Source organism: Marmota monax, unplaced genomic scaffold (genome assembly GCF_021218885.2).
Source record: "Marmota monax isolate L192 unplaced genomic scaffold, Marmota_monax_Labrador192_F-V1.1 WCK01_AAM20220418_F8-fsc00223, whole genome shotgun sequence".
In the NCBI taxonomy this organism is placed as follows: Eukaryota; Metazoa; Chordata; class Mammalia; order Rodentia; family Sciuridae; genus Marmota; species Marmota monax.
In genome coordinates, this window is record NW_026692990.1 from 835,309 (window position 1) to 840,313 (window position 5,005).

The following is a 5,005-nucleotide window of genomic DNA, read 5'->3' on the forward strand; positions in this document are numbered from 1 at the left end:
CCACTCTAACTCTTCAAATATATGAGTTATTGCCATAATCATACCCAACTGAAGAATTCCCTTTTTTTTCCTGCACACTGTTTGGAGCAGCAGAGACCAGGATGTCCATTTATTTTCTGTCTTCGTGGACCTCTCTGCAGTGATCCATGGCTCTCCCTTAGCCAACTTGGCTGCTGCTCTTCTGTTTCTACCTCCAGTATGACCTGTTCAGAGTTTAGAGTGGTAATTTGCTGGGTCTTCAAAGCAACCCTTTTGCTTGTGGTTTAATTCTCTTGTCACCTTGGCCATTGCCATGATCAAAGCCTGAAGAAAAATAATTTTTCCTAATCCCTTAACTTTCTTTCCTTTTTACCCTCCCCATCTACTATTGAGGAATAAAGCATATAATTTTCATTCCCATTTCCATCTATTCAAAAATAATTTGTATAGGTCTATTATAGTAATGTCATCCTCTCATTAGTTAATCTTGGCAAACATCACCATATCCATCATTATAGTTTTGGTTCTACAAGAATTGTCTTATAAACAGAATCATACAACATGCAACCTCATGTGATTGGCTAATTTACATAGCACAACATCTTTGGGATTCATCCAAGTGGTTCATTGTAAAATCAAAAATTTTCTGAGTAGTATTTCACTGAATGAGTACACCACAGTTTGCTTATTCATTCACCTGTTGAAAGATGTTTTTGTCATCCCCTGTTTTTGGCTATCAAAAAGATTCATTTCACTGTCTTTAATATGAACAGTTGACCTAATAATTCTACTTACAGAAATTTATTTCATGAATACTCTCAAAATATGTACAAAAGGCAAAAAAAAAAATCCCTGCAGAAATTTTTCAGTAAAGAATTTTGGAAACAACTTCAATGTCCATGAACTCAGGACTGGCTAAATAAATTGTGGTATAAATTCATGTGTTGCTTAAGATGGGGATATGTTTGGGAAAATGTGTTATTGGACAATTTCATTATTGTGCAAGCATCATAGAGTGTATGTACACAAACCTAAGGGATATAAGTCCATTGCCTGATGTGTCCACTTAATGCAATCAAGAGACACGTGATGTATGAAGCTGCCATCGGCATAACACAGCATACCAATCTATGGTCAACTTTTTTTTTACAGTGCTGGGGATTGAACACAGGGACTGTGCATAAAAAGCACATGTTCTACCACTGAGGTACAACCCCAGCCCTAAACATTTTTATAAGTAAACAGAGTACACTCTAGAATAATGATAAAATGTATAGTAAATACATAAAACATGTAAACAGTCATTTATCATCATCATCAAGTATTATGCATTAAACATAATTGTATGTGCTCTTTTTTATATGACTGGAAACATAGTATGTTTGTTTACACCAGCATCACCACAAACACATGAGTAATGTTATTGCACCATGACATTATGATGACTATGATATCACTAGATAACAAGAAATTTTCCAATTTTGTTATAATTATATGGGATCACCATCATAAATACAGTCCATCATTAGGTGGCACATAATTATATTCATACATTGGAATACTATAAAGCCATCGGGAATATTTAAAACTTCTATGAACATAGAATGAAAAAATCTTCAAAATATACTGTTAAATTAAAAGAGCAAAATGCAAAGCCAGGCATGTTGGAACATGCTTATTTTTCCCAAATATTGGGGAACTGAGCCAGGAGGATCACAAGTCTGAGGCCTGTGTGAGCAACTTAGCAAGACCTTTTCTCAAAAATAAAATAAAAAGGGGTGGGTGTGTAGCTTAGTGATAGAGCACTTTCCTAGTATGTGTCAAGCACTGGGTTCAATCCTCAGTATTGAAAAAAAGTAAAATGCATATCAGTCTGTATAGAATGTTTCCATCTCCGTGAGAGTGGCGGTATGTAAGCTTGCATGTACCCATATCTCTGAAAGAATGCACAAGAAATTGGCAATAGTTGTTTCCTCCAAGGAAAGGAATTGGGTAGCTGGGGGATTGGAGAGTGAATTCCTTTTTGTGCTGTTCGACATTTTTATTGCTATGTACAATGATAGTAGAGGATAGGAGAGGTAGCAGAATACTACAGTTACTAATATGGCATTATGTAAAAATGTGGATGTGTAACCGATGTGATTCTGCAATCTATATGGGGTAATAATGGGAGTTCATAACCCACTTGAATTTAAAGTATGAAATATGAGATATCAAGAGCTATGTAATGTTTTGAACAACCAATAAAAAAAAGATAAAATTAAATCAAGGATTTTTCATGTCAAATACACTAATCCCCATGTATTTTCCAATAGTCAAGCAGTAGCAATGTGAATATTAAGTGGATCTGTTTTTGTTTTTTTGTTCATTCATTGTGAATCCAGGGCCTCACATGCTAGGCAAGCACTCTACCACTGAGCTACATGCCCAGCAACAGTTTGAAAATTAAAATGAATTATTTTAGTAAAAAATGTGAAATATATATAAAGATCCTTGAGTGTCCCTCAATAACTTAGCAATTTTTGAGACCCCATCTCAAAATTTAAAATTAACAGGGCTGAGGATGTCACTGAGTGGTAAAAATTAACAGGGCTGAGGATGTCACTTTGGATTTAATCACCAATACCAAAAAAAAAAAAAACCATGGATTTATGATATCAGCAAAGCAACTAAAGTCCTTTAAAAATGATTATTCATTGATATGACCTCAGCCTAAATATATCTACAGAATATTTTCTCAATCACAATTTCATATTTATATTACATTTAGGTTTTTAACTATGGTTAAATATCAATCCACATGCATCTTTGTCACAATCCCTAAACCTACTAAATGAACAAAATCATATAAACCTAATAGAGCAAAGAGTATGGGAGGAAATAAAGTAGTAGATGAGATATGTCAGCTAATTCGGGAAAAATGAGAAGCAGATGTATAGGCAGAAATTTACCTGAAACAGGAAAAGCAGCAATAGTTTGAATTCCTCCAAGAAATAAACCATCATCTCCACCATAGAACTGGGAAAGATTTAGAAATTGGAGGTACAAAGCACTTTGGAAGGTGAAAGTGCGATGCAGGACTAAAAATAGAGGAAATGGTTAAAAGTCTGTATACATAGCAATTAAACATCCAATTTCTCCTCCTACTTTGCAAATTAATGACTATTGTTCCCCCACTCCATAACACTCATGAGGTTTATTCTCAGAAGGAATGGAAGCTAATAGGTTTTAGACATGGAGACATCAAGCACAGTGGAGACACAGAGGTGCAAACAGAGATAAAATAAAAATCAGCATCTGGAACAGTGGAATCAAAGCCTCCTTCCATTGGCCTCTTTCCAGAATGTTTGCATCTGATTTAAATCCTTCATGTAGGAATCCAGAAGATTTTTATATGGTAAAATTAAAGACCTCACAGAAAAGACCTCTGTATACAAAGATTTGAATACTTCCTTAGTGCAAAAGTTGTCTTGCCAACATAGCAACCTTTGTAAAAAAAACCCAATAGTTAGCAATTCCATTCATCGACACAAAAGTTTTTACTCAGCTTTTCAGTGCATCTTCCTGCAATAATGGCATGTTACAGGTCTCCTAAAATGAGAGACAGACTAATACAGATAACTAGAAAAAAACCAAAGGAAACAGAGTTAGTTCAGAGAGCAGAAGAAAATGTTCCAAGACATTAACAAATATCTTCATAGAGATAAGAAAAGACATTGAACTTATGAAACTGGATCAAAATACACTTTTAAAAGCAATAAATGAGGGCTGAGGAGATAGCTCAGTTGGTAGAGTTCTTGCCTTGCATGCACAAGGCCCTAGGTTCAATCTCCAGAATAATAATAATAATAACAATAATAATAATAATAATAATAAGTGAAATGGAAGACATGGGTTTCCAGATTGACAGACCAAGATTCCAAAACAATTAATGTTTAAACAATTGAATTGAGGTATGTCATCATGCTATTTTTGAACAACAGGGGTAAAGAGAAGATGGTAAAAGCTTCAGGTCATATAAGAAATATTATAAATCAGGATGCCATTCACTTCTTCAAAACAACAATGGAAGCAAGATGATGGAGCAATATCATCAAAAATCTAAAGGAAACTTAATTACCGATCTAGAATTCAAAGTATCAATCAAATGAGAGTGTAGAAAATATTTACTTCAGATAAAAATTTGAATAATTTTTCCATGTCCCTTTAATTAACTTTATTTTAAATATTTATTCATTTGTTTGTTTATTCATTCATTTATTTGGTGGGACTAGGGATTGAACCAAGGAGCATTCTACCAACTCAGGAGGCAACTTCTCCTGCCTCAGCCTCCCAAATTGCTGGGATTACAAGAGTGCACCACCACCCCATGACCCTTAATTACTTTTCTATTGCTGATGTAACAAATAGCTAGAAACTTCACAGCTTAAAACAACACAAATTTATTATCTTTCAGTTCTAGAAGTCAGAAGTCTATGATAGTTCATCAGGGCTGTGTTCCTTCTGGTGCTTCTAGAAGAGAATCTGTTTCCTTGCTTTTCTAGCTTATAGAGACTTCCTACATTCTGCAACGTATGTCCTCTTCTTCCATCTTCAAAGCCAGGAATATAGGATCTTCTCTCCTCTCTGACCTCCTGACTCTCCCTTGTACAAACACTGTAAGTACTCTGTGTCCACATGGATAATCCAGGATTATCTCCCCATCTTAAAATGCTTAACTTAATCACTAGATCTACAAAGTCCCTTTACAATGTAAGGTAAAATATTTACAGGTTCCTGGGATTAGCACATGGACAACTTTGGAGGGTCATTCTTCCACCTACCGTATTCTCCTTCTCATGAAGATACTGAAGCATGTACTCCATGAAATTAAAGGCATAAACAAAAAAAAAAGAGGAAGAAATTAGATGCAGGGGGGAAAAAGGAGAGCCCAATAAAGAAGTAAAATGAAGAGAATTTCCAGAATAACTGTGAACAACTGGTCAAAATGGAGCAAGAAAATAGCTCTGGGAGTGGGCTCTAATGA